The sequence below is a fragment of the Gallus gallus genome, chromosome 1, assembly GCF_016699485.2.
Source record: "Gallus gallus isolate bGalGal1 chromosome 1, bGalGal1.mat.broiler.GRCg7b, whole genome shotgun sequence".
NCBI classification, from domain to species: Eukaryota; Metazoa; Chordata; class Aves; order Galliformes; family Phasianidae; genus Gallus; species Gallus gallus.
This window is the reverse complement of record NC_052532.1, coordinates 156,521,977-156,539,760: the sequence shown is the minus strand read 5'-3', so window position 1 is coordinate 156,539,760 and position 17,784 is coordinate 156,521,977.

Below are 17,784 nucleotides of genomic sequence, written 5' to 3'. Positions count from 1 at the left end.
TTGAGTTAAGGGGAGTAATAAAGCAGTGTCTACTGCTAAATAAAAGCCAGCCTGGGCATAACCCAAGGGCTAGATTGAAGTGATCAGCTGTGCTCACACTGCCTAAGGTTGACCCCGCTAGACCACTTTTTTTTTCTTTTTTTTTTTTTTTTTGAAAGTACCAAGCTGAATCCATCTTAAAAAAAAAAAAAAAAAAAAAAAAAAAAAGTAGGAAAAAATCTAGCAATTAAAATGTGGGTGAAAAGGGATGAGTCCTTCAGCATACTCTTCAGCCTTCTTTTAATTTAGCAGAGAAGACTTCCCAAATAACTTCTTACGACTTTAGTGATCTTTATGCAGTTGTGAACTGCTATCCTGTCTTTAATTTTGAGTATACATTGCTGAAACATCCATTCTGGCCAACACAGAACCAGCCTAAATCACGAGAGTTTGCTTAGCCTCCCTGCCAAATGAAAGCTACTTTACTATTTCTAGATCTAAGCTGGCTTTGGTGGCAGAGTAACCATGTTTGCAGTTTTGTCTGAGCTAATAAATCCTGCCATACCCATGCCGTCTCTGAGCAGAGTCAGCCTGAGTTGTGGCACTCACGGCCCAGCTAGTCCATAAAGCAGGTAAATGAGAAAGGAACGTGTCTGTCTGAAGAAACATTTGCACCTTCTGGCCTGACGTTGCATTTTTGCTTTATAGGCTGCAGTTTTTGCCAGGAAAGAAACAAAAGTTTCCCACACTGAGATGAGAACACTTGGTTTTTCAGAATAAACATAATTATTACCATGTAGTTTAGAATACAGTAATTTATAGATAGAACATTAATACCTCACAGAAGAATTCTGCCTTTTACAGTCCCCACTGCAACTTTTAAATACAACTTCAAACAGAGAAATACAATTTCTGTGGAAAAAAAAAAATTCTATACTTTATAATGTTGACTGCAGTGTACTTTAAGGAGCTCTATGATTTTGTTCTTGAGTGTTTGATAATATCCAGATAAACTTATATAATACAGTAGCAGAATGCATTGTCACAAGGGATCTCTAAAAATTTACTATACAGTTACTATATAAATAATAGCTATGAAAAATCAGTCAACTTTTCAAAGTGCCACGTGAGATTCAGCAGGCTCATGGTCCACAGAATTTAAATTAAGGTAATTCACAATCTGGCCTTTGTGCTTGTTCCACAAAAGGATGACAGGGATTTTTATTTGTCTTGGGACTTTCCTTCTGTCCAGTCTAAAATAACATCTTCAGGTAAAAATTTGCCTTCATCAGATCAAAATTGAAAGCAGAGTGTTGGCATATGAGGGGAGACAAGCAAGAAAAAGCAAGAGCAGATGAAGGGCAGTTTAAGTTAGGAAGTGACATCAACAAACTGATAGGGACAAAAAAAAAAAAAAAAAAAAAAAAAAAAAAAAAAGAATGCCAGAAAGTGCCTGAACTTGACCTCAAAGTAAACAGTTTTCACCTTGGCAATGTTTAAGTCAACGTTCTTCCACACTTGTCTGGCTCTGGCTGTAACACTAAGAAGCTAGTAAGTGTCAGTGTGGTCTTGGGCAGGGATAAGGAACAGTACTCAGCAAAAGGGCTGTAATGTGCCTCAGCACCTTTTCGTGATGTGATTCTTCTTTCGATGGGCTCTTCAGAACTGCTGTTTTGGCTGTGGCTTTAAAAAAGCCAGCAAGTCCAAGCCAGCAAATCTGTGAAATTCTTTCTTTTCCACTGATGGTCTTCTTTGGCTTTTTACTGACTTCGGAAAAAAAGATAGAGCTCTCTTGGAGACCAAAAAATACAGATTACTTAACAAGTAATGTGCAATTACCTGAACCCTGACATACTGTGTGAGAGAGAAAAGAGGGGACAAATTAAAGTACCAAGAACAAAACCAAGAATAAAGACATTTAGAGCTTTGCTATTTATTTATTAAAGCAGTGCTTTTTGTTCTCATTTAGTATTCCCCTCTGTAAAGTAAGGATAGTAACTTTAACTTACATGGTTACAATAAATAAATAAAAATAGAAGAGTGTTCTGAAGTATTTTGTAGGATAGTATTCAAGCTGTAGATCCTGATATTGCAAAAAGGAAAATGGAGCCTTCTTCTCAGAATAAGACTCTTCTGCCTTGACAGAATTCTAAGTTAAAAAAAATTATACGCATTCTTAAAAGGTTATCAGTACAAATTTATGGCATTGTGTTATGATACAAAAAAGATTTAATGTGGCCAGTTGTGGCATGGAGTGCAGGATGCCTCTCAGATTAGAGAATACAATTTCCTAAAAATGGAAATTTTAAGGACAATCTGAGAACATTACAATTTTACACTGCTACCTTTCTCAGAAGAAAACCATTGTTTTCTCAACCCTAAAAACCAAAACCCTCTTACTAGAAGACAGTACTTGTGAAAAACAAATATATACAATTTTTAAGCCACACACAGAAAGTTACTAATGAGGGTGCTAAAGCTCCTAGCAAATTAGCCTAAAGATATTTTATTATATATGAAAGCATTCTGTTAACTCCAAATGTTATCTTGGAAGAATGTTTTTTAAATCCCTGAAAACTAAACAGCAGTTGAAAAACTAGAAAGCCTAAAAACCATTACAGATTATCATAAAGCAGACTTAGATAAAATAGGTTAGCTCATAAATCAGAGCTATAGAATCTACTGCAGGATAACTAAAACAGCGGAAGCGGTACTGTTTGCAAAGGAACTCTAACTCCAAACAATGCATCTTACCAATAGAAAACAAACACATTAAAAGAAAGGAAATTAGTGAAGTCATTACACAAACCCAGCTGGGAACCCAGCTGTTTAAAGATGAAGCAAACTCTCTAATTCTTGAACTTTGGGAGTGTCTAATTAGAATACAAACTAAAAAGTTGTTCTCTAAGACTATGTTAAAATGAAAGGTAAAAGAAGAAAGTTTCAGAATCAAATTCCTTTGCTGTGATGAAACAAATTTTTAAAAGTCTGAAAAAAAAAGCAAAACAGAAATGTTAAATAAAGGCTGTATACACTGTATACATGCATAATACTATGAAGCATGTATGGCCTTTTTTTTTAATTTTATTTTTTTCAACTCACCTGTTATGTTTTTACCCTGTTGTAAAAACCATTAAGTAAACGCACTGCAAGCCTGCAGTGTTGATCACCTTCCCTGAAGAAACCAATCAGGAAAGTATTGCTGTTAAGAGCATAATGGCAAATTGTACTTAGGACTACAGACCATGACCTTTCCAAACAGGGCCAGCTTACCTGCAGGAGATACAGTGAAATATGCTTGCTTAATTATTGAATTGTACACCAACTGTGTAATTCTTTATTTTCATGGCACTACTAGTTAGATATTGATAACAATACATAAAGGAATAAAAAATGTATCACAAGCATAGGAATTATGTTGACAGAGATAGACAAGAGGAAAAAGGAAACTGGATTTGTAATTGTGCAGGTAAGGGTACTCTGACTGAGGAATAAGTAACATAGCTTCTTAGTAGATCCAGCAGCACTTTTAGTTTTGAGAAGATAAATGGGAAGATTATAAACTTTTTTTTTTTTTTTTTTTTGAGACAGAGGACATACTTGACGTATTTAACATTATTATATTGACATACATAATTGACTTTTCTATTTTAGGGTCTTTGTCCCCACACAAATTCTAAAATGGACTTTAATTTCTTTTTTTGGTGGTGGGGTGGGGAGTGAAATATTACATAACCTATACTTATATTGTCAAAATCTTTTCATTGGTTTTATTTATTTATATTGTTCTTCACTTGACTGCAAAGACACAATTTATATCATTGTAATGATCACATATAAAGTGTAGTGGTAACAAAAATTTTGCAATATGATATTTTTCTAGAATGCCATTGAAATGGCAATAAAATCATCTGAAAATCTGAGAAGATGAGGCTTAATGTTTCAGGTGATTAAGTACAAGGCAAGTATCTTGAGACATCAAGAATGGTGTGTATATATATGCAGTATTTATATACAGTTCTGTGAAGTATGAATGTGCTGTGAAGTTTCTTAGAAGTGTACTGACTTTCTAAGAATGCTCTGTTTATGCTGAATATTAAGCCAGCACTCAAAACTATTGGTTAGTCTTTCAAAGACCATCTCTTTTTACCTTATATAGATGGAAGTGTAGGGTAATTTGGTATAATACAGGAAGCATTTTGGGGTCAGTTTAACAAAAACTTGTATCTATCACTAACCAATTTGCCTGCAAGTTCAGTTAATTGAAAGTATTTCATTAAAAACACCTCACCTGTATGTAATGATTTCATGTCTTCCCCTCTATTGGTTCTGCTGTTCATTAAATCAAAATCTCCTTTTATTCTGAATTTTCAGCCTACTTTCTAGCTTGGATTCAATCCACATCAAAAAGCTGTAAGTTTGAAGAAAGCGTTTGACCCAAACACCTGGCAACATTCTGTTTTCCTTTTCCACTGTATACGTAATATTCAAGCTGTTTAGCTTGCTGTGTCAGTCTCCTCCCTCTGATGCCTGCTTGTCTTCCAGGAAGAGAAATATTCAAGTAATTTTCCTGGCAATTAAGCAGATGCCTTTGATGTGGAATTGTATAGTTGCCATTTTTTCAAATTTCAGGACCGTTCTGTAGCAGATTATTATAAACAAGAAACATTTTTTGAACAACTTTGTCAAAATCTCTCCTGAAATTGCCCATTGTGGTACAGCCAGCCAGAAGGTCCTCCAGACCTGTTCAGCCAAGGAAGACCTTACTTTGAGGGTTACCTTTCCAAAGTTCTACTGAACAGTTCTATAAAACATACAAATCCAAAGATATGTAAAGATAAAAATATAGAGAATAATATCTGTGGTTTTAAAAAAGTGTTGATCATTAACTAACATTAACTGACATCACATACAGTATTGAGCAAATATGGTGGGCAGAACACCAACCTATTCTTATGAGCTTCTAGCAAAGGAGTGTTTTCTATTTTTTTTTAATCCATCTACTGATTTCTTCTTTAATAGAACTCAATACTCAATGAAGAAAACATTTTGAAATGCAGAGGCATAGAAATCTTTGGGACCTACACAAAAAAAAAAAAAAAGCTGCTAAATACGGAGTACGTGATATTTTATTTGGATGACAATTAGCTCTCCTCATAAGCTTTGACAGAGTTATCTAAGCAATCTGATTCTGCCAAGAGAGAAATAAAAGAGATCCTCCAAAATATTTTGTTATCTTAGACAGGTTTTAAGCTTTTAATTGTTTAATAATCATCTAACTCAAGTGATACAAATTTCAGAGATACCAATGTCCTGTAAATTTATATAAAATGAAGGGATTTTCAGCACAGTTTTGCATAAGCAAGTGGTCTTGCTGGCAACATAACATGGCTAGTAAATTATACTTTCAATTTCTTATTCTGATTTTGTTGTTGTTATTTTGTTGTTGTTGGCTTTTCTGCCAACTATGTATTTGAGGGGGGGGGGGGAAGGGGTTATATATTTTGCTATTTCTGTGTTCTTTTGTTCCACCTGTTTTAAATTGCATTGCAATTGTTTGTCATTTCTTATTAAGAAAGAAATCTCTCCAAGGCAGGGAACTTGCCATTCACTTCTCTTATAGCATTCTGTCTAAATATATGGTATTATGTAAATGATTTTAATTTTAAAATAATAATACTCTCCCGTCAAGATTAATTTTTATTTACTATGCTCCAAGCTGAGTATTTTTTCATGCATATTCAAACCCTTAGCTTTCCATACTGAGCACCTAAATTAATGTAGTTTAATTTAAACAGCTGACTTTCTTATAAGAATTCCCAATTTCAGACAGCAAAATCATAGTTCCACTGCAGGTAATGACAACTATTGCTTCATTTTCATCAGAGACAAGATATTGCCCACAACCTCAGAAGATAGTAATTCCTGTGCCATAAACTGCTGTTGTAAGGCAATCTGTGATTCCAGTTGTCATCAGATGTGAAAGAGTTTGTAAAAACACTGTCCTCCTTCTTCATTTATTTGACTGTGTAAAATGCATTCCATTCTACTTAGCACCACTTTCTTCAAATTCTTTAATTTTTCTTTCTGGTCTCCTCTTTTCAGTCATGCTCATTTCTTTGACAAGCAGAATTTTTTGTGTGACATTTTTTCTCCAGCAAATGGACCTCCTCTGTTGCTCTGGGCTCTGCTGTTCTTATGCTGCCTTCATCTCCATTCTCTGTTTTCTATAAGTTTCTTTCTCCCTGCTTCCCCACTGATTTTTATCTTTTCATTCCAAATATTTTACTTTTCTAAATCTTAATTCTTCTAAGTCTATTCTCCTCACCCTCACATTTTCTAATAACAGTATGATATTGCTTTAAATTAAGCAGTGGGAAAAATAAAAACCAAAACAACCCTTTGGGAAAAAATAAATATTATTACTATTATTACCCTCAATTTACAAACAGGAAAGGAAAACAGAAAGACAAAGTGATTAGACAATGCAAGAATTGCTGTTTAGATCTGTGAGCAGCACACGGAAAACAATCTGCAACTTGTTCTGTGACTGAGATTTTTCTTAAACTACTGGGATGTCCCTCCTGTGGCCACATGAATCTATTGCCTGCTAGACTGAAGCAGACAACAGTCACATTTCTATCTTGGAGCAGGTTGAGTGTTTCTACCTGTGGATCACAAAAGGGCCTATATGAAATCAAAGATCAAGCATAAAGGTTGAAAGGGCTGAGACTGGTCTGGGGAGTCACAGCATCCAGAAACTGAAGAGGGCCTAGTCTTCACAGACCTCTGAATAAGTCTCTGACATACAGGCAATATACACTAGGAATTAATGCAGGTTATTTTACATCTGTATACATTAAATTTATATAAATGAATAAAACATAAATAAAAATATAGGCTGTCCTGCTATGCAATTATTTCAAAAATAAGACTGCTTGTAAGAATGTTTGCAGCACCTTTTGTTAGTAATTGGAATAGAAAGAAATTCTAAGAATTAGTGTATGACTTCTGATGTATCTTTTCTGGAAGCGAATTTATTTCAGACTAGCACAAATACTACTAAGATGATACTTTGTGAGGGAAAGGATGAATTTCAATAGAACTGAAGAAGAACCATTGTGGATGTTAACTTCTTTTAGACATTATGCACAGCTATTATAAAGTTGGCAAAGACGTGTGCCAGAAAGCTACATATCTGATATTACAAACTGTTTGTTTCACCCTTTATTCAGTAACAGCTGGTAAAATGGTATTTAAGATGGGTTATGATTTAATCTAATGAGAAGCAATGTTGCTATGTACTGTACTGCCTGCAGAAAATAATTGGACAAACATTGATTTTTATGTTGCTATAATAGTTTCATTTTCAATGAATAGGAATTTATATGTATAGTTATTTGCTACCGTTCCTCTCTCCATATACAGGCCAAAGATTAGCTTGCAGAAAAAAAATCACACAGCAAAATAAACAAAACAAACCAATCTTGAAATGAAAATTAGTTATTTCAGAGCTTCTGGAACTGGAAAAGGTCTTCCTTAAGTATTTGTTTTTATATTCAACCGACATTAGACCAAGCTGTTGTCAAAGGGAGCCAGACAGTGGGATCTGCAGGGGGGGCAGAAGGAAATTAGAGCAGACCAGTACCAACAAAAAAGGACAAACAGAAGACAGAGAGTGTAGAGGATGATAGCATGTTCAGTTTTGTGCCTACATACAATATTAATTGCATTATTTTATGAATCAAATTTATCTCAAATACACTGAGGCATGGTAGCAGAAAAAATGTAGTATCTACAAGGGGTCTGACTCATAACAGCTGTCTTTCTCCATTGGTATGAAAGTAAATAGATTTTTGCTTAGTCTACATCACTGTAAATCAAGGACAGAATTAGACCCAAAGATGTATATGTACAAGGGGGAAAAAAAAAAAAAAAGATAACAGCAAAGATGTGGACAAATGATCATTCTCTCAAATTTTACTATTTTACAACATAACAGCTCAAATACTGGGCATCTTCCTGAGAGTAGTCATTTAACAGATCTTTCCTGAATGTTCAGACCACACAATGTTTTGTCTGTTCCCCTTACCCATCAAAAGTCCTCCCACATTGTCCCAAAAGGCTTTGGATTCTGAAGAATCCTCACTGTCCTCAGGATTTCTTCCCTGTTTTTTATATATAGAACCATAGAATGATAGAATCATAGAATGGTTTTAATTGAAAGGAACCTTTAAAATCATCTACTTCCAACCCTTCTGCTATAGGCAGGGATACCTCCCACTAGATCAGGTTGCCCAAAACCCCATTCAGGCTGGCCTTGAACTAGGGTGGAAGCATCCACAATCTCTCTGGGCAAGCTGTCCCAATGTCTCACCGCTCTCACTGCAAAGAATTTAAAATCATTAAATTAAAACCATTAATTTAAAACCATTAATCTTGCAGATGGCAACAGAAGTACACCATTTCAGACCTTTCCAACTGAAAATACATGCATGAAAATAAACATTTTGTGTAACAGCCACAAGGACACCTTCTGGGAAAAAAAGATATGACCAAGTATTAGTGTAGCATCGGAGAAGCTCGCACAAAGCAATGTGATGGTGAATCAATCCATGACACTTGGGCTAGCAGTCAGGGATCAGTCCCTAGGTGTAGTAGTGTAGACACAGCTGTGGGTGCCACCATGAAGATGGAGTTTTCCTTTGAGGTCTGACTAGAAATGTGAATGCACAGTGAAGCAGTTGTTGGAAGAGCGGGGTTTTTGATAGGTCACCTTGCCTTTAAATACAAATTTAATCCCAATCAAATATGTTTGGCCTAAAATGGCTCTAATTCTCCCTGAGTCTCATGATTTCTCCATCTCTTGCAATCCATATTCCAAGACTTGCCTGCTGTCCAATACGGTTGTGTATACAGAAGAACAAGACCAAGAATCATCATTAGCTACCAGAGAGAGACTGAAAATTGTACCGGTTGCAGTGTTAATTCTGATTATAATGTCTTGATTGCTCATGCTTTGGCTATTCTCCGACAGATCTTTACATTTAATGCCTTGCAGAATACAAATTACTTTTAAATATTAGTACCGAAGTCCTGTTCAGCACACTTTTATGCTGTAACAGTAACTTCTGGATCTCAAAGCCTAGAGAGAGAACGTACTATTCAACACACCATACTAGCTATACCTACCATTAAAATGTTTCATAGTATCTTGTTTGACTCTATGCCTTTCCACTTATCCTCCCTTTTACTTAAGGTTTGATCTTTCATCTTGTCCTAATTTCAGTTACAACTTTCCTTCTCTCACCTCTTCGAACTGAAATTTTATCTTCTCACTTCTTTTTCTTGTTTTTAAAGAGCCTTCTCTTCCTTGGCATGATTTCTTCTGTTTTCTATGAACACTCTATTCTTTACAATTTTTTTTTTCTTTTTTTCTTTTTCTGTTGGAAATGAGAATGACTTCTATTGTAGTACATTCTTTTTTGAACTCAGTTTTCTTCTGGAGAAACACAACACTATGTTCTGTCCATACTTTATTTTCCCTTCATTTTACAGAGTAAATTGACTTTCTGATGTGGGGACGTGTCATTTTATAAATGGAGGTAATGCATTTGAACTTGATTTGGAAGCACAGTAACCACTTTGTTCCTTTTAGTACAGCTTAAGGAAACCTTTAACTAAGTCCCAATTCCTTCAGGCATTTTTTCTGATCAATTTAGTCAGGTTTTGTGACTTTTGCTACCCTGCCATTATATGTGGCACAGGTGCACGCACTAGTTTAACATTATATGTATGTGGAACCAAGAGGAATGCAAGAAACCCTACATTTCTTTCATATATGAATTTTCTGTTGGTGATTTAAAGCTGCCCATACTTCAGGGGATCATGGAAGTTATTTGCAGAAACTGGCTTAGTAACATACATCATCAGCTATTTCTAAACTGTTTTACATATTTCCAAAGAAGCATTTTCCTCTATATTAAGAATGGATTCTTGTCATGTAGCCATCCTCAGAATGATTAAAACTTCAACTTAAGTTTATTGGGACTTTTCAGTGAGACTCTTATACAGGATGAAAAGCATTCATGACATCTGATACCTATTAATTTGGGAACTCACAATTTAAGACCTTCAGCATTACGAGTGTCTTACTTATTTGTGAATACATTTCAAAGTGTGTTTACTTGTGCTTATAATGACATTATGCTGGGAATATTTTTCCCTCAAAGGAATTTATCATATTTTGTTTGCTATTACCAACATGTTTTTTTGAGCTGTTAGTTTGAAACAAATATTTAGACAAGTGAAGGAAGTAGTATTATTATTTCTCCCACTGCACATTAGTAAAATGTAAAGTACTGTGCACCTAGATTGTTATCTGTTTCTGATGAAGCTTGTGATTATATTTTCTAGGTTTAGTTTGAAAGCTAAGACATCTGTTTATCTGGTGCATACAGAATAACTCTCATGTCTCTTCATCTCTAAAATTTTCAAAGGCTTTCATTCTGTTTTAAATCCTTTGAAGAAGCAGTAATCAAAGACAAAAATTATCAGAGGTACATTTTTGTTTTCCAAACAATGAAAATAACAACGCTCATCCTACTCCGATTTCAGGCACTTGCAATGAAACTTCAAACCTGGAGATTTGCCACACAAATCAAAAGTAATATGGGTAGCAGAAAACTCCAAAGTCCTGGATGGATTGCAGTTAATATGGGTGCACCCCCCAAACTTCAATTCATCGTATAAATATAAACCAGGAATTTAAATAATAAAGACCAATAAGGCAATGCAAAGACTTCAAAAAACATATCCCATCACAGCTTGACAATGCATCAAAGTTTGTTCTTCTCCTTCTTTTTTATTCAGATGAAGAAATTGAGAATAATGGTGAAATGTCTTTGTAGCACAAAAGCATTCTGAAAACAGAACATTGAACAAACAATATTTTGCCATTCAAAACTGATTTTCAAATTCAAAACTTAGGTTGAAGTAATAGTTTGTAAAAAGGAATCAAAGCATTCTCTTAAAGAAATTGGCATTGCAGCTGAACTGCCTTAATTAAGATGACTTTTTTTTTTTTTTTTTTTTTTTTTTTTTTTTACCATAGCTATTCAAACTATGATTTTACTTAGCATTTGAGGGGAAAATTAGCAGGGATCTCTCTTGAAGACCTGAGAAGTTTGCTGTGCATTTTTCTTTCACTTCTTGCTCCCATGTGTGTCCATCTCCAGCATGATCATGCCATTCAAAATAGACTTTTGGCAGAAGAGTGAGAATATTTAGTAGAACTAATAAACAGTGGGAATATGTTAAGATTCTTGTAAAAATTCTAATTCATTTGTGGTAGGTTTGGAAATCTTGGACAAAATGCCACATGAACTTGGAATTCAACCATGATCATTAAGGATTTGTTTCTAATCTTTTTTTAATTACAAGTTATTGTGATAGGTGATAGTTGTGAAGAAATTCTACAGTCAGTGACAGGATTTCAGCCGTCCAGATTTAGAGCTTTGCACTGTAGTCACCTATTTAACTTATCTTCCTATACAGTCAGTACAGAGAAATACACTTCCAGTTTACCATTCACCAGAACTACTGCAGGTTTTTGTTCATTCAGACAGCTGTTCAGTTGCTGAAACTGGGCTGAAAACATTTTAGAAGAATAAAAAGGAAGTAAGAAAGGATTGTTTCATACCCCAGGGTTTACTCTGAAGTACACAGGGGATGCAAGGTAATTGTCCTACACATTCAAAGCCATTCCTGAACCCTGCCCTTACAGCCATAAGTTATGGGCTTTCATGGCATGCTGTGCCAAGAATGCAATTCCGTTGTGCTTCTCATCACTTTGGATACCAGTTGCACAGATAGTATGCCAGTTCTGTCTTCACAGCTACACTGACCATGAGGAGCTAACTAAAGGTAATGGATGTCATGGGCAGAGACAATGATTTCGTAATTCCTACATTCTTCTGCCTTGTTTTTGGTGTGGAGTACATGCTTAGTACATAAAGAGATAAGAAACAGGCACAAGAAGTTAGGGAATTGTACTCCATTATTTTTTTTTAATGGCAACAGTATTTTGATTAGAAATATCTCCCTTATCTTCAGATTTTTTTTATTGAACATGCATAATTTGATTAAATCAATAATGATCAAAATAATGTTGGGCAGGAATAAGTTTCAGTTCACTTAATTACTATGAAGACTGACTTCAGGAAAGAGAGAGAGAGAGAAAGATGGGTGGGATTTTTTTATCCTTAATCATTTGAAATAAGCTTGTTTCTTCTCCCTTGCTTCAGAATGCTCAGTGCTCTCACAATACGTCTTTGATATTGCAATGCAGTTTGCATCTGTTTGTTCAGTATTATAAGAACTGCAGCAGGTGCTGAAAGTGGCAGCTTTCCTCCATATTACCACAGGACCACATCTTTATTGCCTGTAAGATACAGTGCTGCCTCAGACCTGTTGAACCAGGGCTGCATTCACAGCCCCATGGGTAGCTAAAACTGTGGCTTCTCAAGAGCTTTGAGATCTAAGCCCAAGCTACTACTGAAAGTAATAATTTCCTCAACCTCTGTCTGTATATTACCCCTACCTCCCACTCCCATCAACATTTAAACAAAGCATATTGATCCAGCTGCATAGTGTTAATATTTGGGAGGCTGGTTGTTGGATCCGTTTTTGGATCTAGTTTACAGGGTAACCATATGACCTCATCTCTTGGCACATGGGAAAAGACAGCAGAGGATGGAAGGATGGAGTGATCATCTCCTTTAGCAGCACCTCATGCTTAAGTTAGATTAAAGTGTTCATGAAAGCACAGCCTAATTTATTTCATATTTCCAAGGTCCTCAGTGTTTCCAAGATAGATGAACAACTGTCACACTCTCTGACACTCACTTTTACCTCCTCCTCTCCATCTGGAAACAACCTCAAGACGCTATCATCACAGCAGCATAAGAGCCCTCAAAAGCATATTTACCTGTCAGCTGGGTAGTTGCCTTCAATTAGAAGTGTGAGGAGTTTTGTCCTCTAGGTCACAGGTAGATTTTATAGCCAGATTAGGTTGTCTGACAAATATATTTGTATCCAGTGACTTTACCTGCACGATTTGCTTTTTGGGAAAGAGAAATAAATGTAGGGTCTGCTATGAATATTTTATGATGTTATAAAAACAAAGCCGTTATTATGACCTGCAGGTTACATTTACAAAAAAAAGGGGGGGGGGGGGCGGGGGGGGGGAGGAAGTGGAAAACTGAGAGAATAAAAAGTGTTGGTAAGAATGGTGTAATGAAACAGCCAAAATATATTGTTATCCCTTCCCTCCCATGGACAGATATTCTATTAAACTCATGGACAAATATATCTTAATAAAATTCATTTCAGCGTTAACTTTTCAAAATTGTTAAGAGAGAAAGTTGTATGTGTATGGGGGCTGCTCTGAAAGTAATACCTCCTATTTATTACATTGGCCCACAACATCAGAGGCGAATGTTGGTGGTATGGCAGATGGCAGTAGAGACTGAACCTTCCCTCCACATGACAGATGGCAGCAGAGGGACAGTCTGACAAAATGGCATCTGCCATGGAAGTGTTTCTGAGGTGCACAAAGGTGTGCCATTGTATTACTCTAAGTGGAAAAAATGGCACCCACTGATATTCATTGATGCGTGCTAAACGTTTTATGGTGATAAAAAAATGTATGTGAGTGCAGTAAGTTGGTGGGTGGTGCATTTCAGTGTCAGCAATACTGACAGTGGGTCACTTCTTCTGGTGCAGATTGTTACAAGTACAGCATGCAAGCTCCTGTACACTACTGGCAAAAACGCAAAGCTCATGGTGCTTACTATGCTGAAAAAAGGCATCTTGTAGCTGAGAATTTGCTCTATCAAAGAGCTTTCTTGTGTTCTTTGTATCTGCTGTAGTTTCCATGGAAACAAGTAGGATGCATTACTTTTGGGTAAATTTATGTATTTGAATTTTGCAAACTTATCTGCTCTATACCAAAATGCTTGTGAGTTTCCAGAGAGAAAGCAAGAAAACAAACAGACAAACATAAAGGATGCCTGTGTTAAGTCCAAAAATGGTAGCTGGCTTAACAATTATTGTTCCTACAGGAAATAATCATTTGTTCTTTTTTATATATCATCCAGTCATGTTCCTTCCTCTGCCTTGGCCATTTGTTCCTTGCTACACCTGGAAGAATATCCCACTGTTTAGTTATAATGTACCTGAACAAATCATTAATCCAGATACAAAATTAAGAGTATCTGACTACTCTTTAAGGAAGAGAATGTGTTGGAAAGGGAGTTAAGGAAATACAGTAATTTAAAAAATAATTTTGAAAACATTAGTGGTTGTATTTGCCTGATAGAATTAACCAAGTAATATCTGAAACACATTCTGGATTCTGCACTGTACAGCATTTTTCAGTGCAGTATGTCCCATTTCTGATCCCCTCTGCCGTGTAGATGAGTTGCCTCAGAAGAAGGGGAAGTCCAATTTGTTTAATCAGCCTCTGGTGTCAAATATTTTGTATTAATATAATGCCCCATTGCGAACAATGGCTACAGCAGATACTGAAAACCACTGAGCTAAATACAAAGATGAGAAAAGGGCATTTTCAGTAATGGATTTGCACATATACAGGGCTAAATCCTGTCTTGACACCAGCTAATGAGAGTGAGAAAAGGAATTGAGGGGCCTATTCTGTATAGCATAATTTTAAATGCCTTAGGCTACGTCTATGTTAGGAGACAGTGAAAACCAAAATTAAGAGATGCTAAGGACTTGGTGGCCACACCATATACATCTCACATTTTTTCACTTTTGGACTATCTCTAGTCTGGTCCCTGAGGGCAGATGTTCTCTTAGTGTATACATGGAGGACGATTTACAGACTAGTTTCCTTATTTAGAAGTCTGATTCATGTGCTCTGGATCTCCTTTATGATGGGAACCAGAAGATAGAAATGGAGACCATGAGAAGATTTGTTTCAGAAGTGCACTCATGCTCCAAGTGAAAGTACTTGCACAGACTATCACATCTGAGACGTTCAAACATACAGATAGGCCAGAGACTATAAAAGACCCGTGTCTTTCTGAAATAATGCTTGGAGAGCAGGCAAGACACACTAGCACACCTAAAACAGCTGTCGCCTCTGCCACTCCCTAAAAGCAAAGGGAACTGGATGAACATATCTGATGGCAAAGCTAAAGCAAACTTGAGCTGCTGAAAACAAGCTGTTACAGCCTGTGAAAGCAGAACTCTGTGACAATAAATGAGGTATTTATAGATATTTACACAGAATCCTTTTCTTTTATCTTCTCTGTTTGTATAGGCCAATGAACCTCTGAGAATTATCTGTATTTATCTGCCTGAGTCATCCCATTTGGTTTTATATCTCTGCAGTTCTATCTTTTCTTTATTTCCAGAAGTCCACATGGCAGCCTTCCAATTGTATTTATCCACTCCAACTAATTGAGTCACATAAATGCAAGTAATTTGAAGCATTATTGTGAGAGATTTCTGTTTGCCTCTTTAATTAAGCAGTTGTTCACAGGTGCATACAGTTACAACAAAATTAATTGATAGCTTTATATTGCTGTTCTCAAGTCTGCTGCTATTTGGTGTTTGCAAATAGTGCCATTGGATACAGTATGTCTTATCTTGTTCAGAGGGAGCATTTCTCATCTTCTTTCAGAAAAGGTTAGGACAGATTGACCCATATATTGGAAAATCTATCTAAGCAGTACAGGTAATTTTGCTAAAAAAGAAACAGAGCAAATGTTTATTTATGGAATAGTTTATTACAAATGGGAACAGCTGCAACCCTGCTTTACATTTCTGTATCTACAGCAAGTATCTTGAAGGTCAAAAATCATTGTTAGTGGAACCTAATTGCTTCTTGTGGAAACTGCGGGCACTCTATTTATTTTTGTCAGAGGCTGTGTTACCAAACAGAATTGTTCTAGGATTATTAATACAATTTCTTTAACAAGGAAAAATATCATTAAAACCCTAGCATTAAGAAAATCACTCACAAATACCCTTTTTTTTACAACAACCTAGGAAAATATTGAAAGTGCAAGCAGGAAAGGCTAGCTTCATTCCATCTGACTCTGAGTACCTAGCTACAGGCTGCTAGTATTAATGGGAAATGATAGACATAACCCAGAGGACAATTCAGCCCATTGGTATTGCCATCTTGAAGCAACAGCATCTTACTACTTATCTATACTTTAGTTATCAAGTTCAGTAGAAAAGCTGCAGAAATATCTTCATAACATGTAGTTTTCTTGAAATATCTTTTTTTTTTATCCTAATTTTCTGTCCAGATCTTCACTTAAGATCAAAATAGGCATTCAAGTTATCAGAGAAATACCCTTAGTGTGAATAAAAAATTAGAACAGAATCTGGTGCTCATTCTTTGAACTCTTCATGGCAGAATTCTTATTCCTTGCAACATTTGAAAGAAAAGATGAGATAATAGTAATAAATAAATAGATAATTCAACACTAACTGAGATAGGAACAATAAAAGTTATATGTTTTTTACTGCACTTAGCGTCAAACTTCTGCCATATGCTCTTTGTGCAGACTTTACTAGTGACAGCAATAATAGAAGCAGTGTCTTAAAATTCTTTAGTATATTAATCATTTCCTGCAGAGCAAATTCTGCCTAGTAGAGTCAAATGCAAACTTGCCATCTAGAAATAGAGTAGAAAGGTCACACTGAAATGACAACAAATTGTGCCTATGACTGAAAAATGACTTAGGGATTAAAGAGGAGCAACCACCAATTGCTGCCATCCAGTGTGATTGTTTCTCTGAGTTTTTTTGTATAATTTCTGCGGCCTAGTTGGAATTGCTGACATAATAATTGTATCTCATCCAGAAGACAGTAATTGACTGCTCAAACAAACTTATTTTTCTCCATATTGCAACAAAACAGAATGATGTAGATGATGTACACAACAAACAGTCATATGTCAGGAAGATGAGGCAGTAACTCACAGCTGAGGGAGAGGAGATATTGTGAACTTTGTTTGAACATACAATTTCCCAAAATTTTCAACACGTGGACAGTGAAAGAGAATACTTCATTAGAAAATATGTAGTAGATAAGTACTTTGTCCAGTTTGGCTGTCACACTTTACAGTTGCATTAATAATCTGAGAGAAGATCTGAGGGAAGCTACAAAAGAGATAAGTTAAACAGTGATAAAATTAAAAAGCTCAAGCTGTTTTATTCCTCTGGAAGAGTGATAACCAGCATGACCACAGAGGGCATGCTCCTTATACATTGAGGAGACGTTTACAAGGAGAGCAGAGTCTTAATGTTGCAGGAGAGATGGAAAGAAAGTTCATATAGGTGAAACCGGAATATGAACAAATTCAGCCTTAAGACAAAGCATATTGCCCTAACAGACTTACATGAAAGTCTCCTGTATTTTCTACTGTCAGTTCAGTTGTCTGTATTAGTTTTGGGCACCTTATTATAATCTATTCTCCAGCTCACCTATAAATTATGAAAACACATCCTGAATGTCTGACTGAAAATCTGTTTGTATTATTGTGTATACCAATGCAGACAGTTACAACTGTCAAGATATGAATATATTAGTAGTGAATATGCAGATAGCATCTACTGAATTGAATATAAACCAGGAGATGGCATGATTTTTACCCCCCTCACAAACTGAAATATTGTTCAAATATAACCGTAAAACTGTCCATATCACATTCAACTCTCCATAAGATTAACCTGAACACTGTGGTGGTTACTGTTTAGTTGTTGA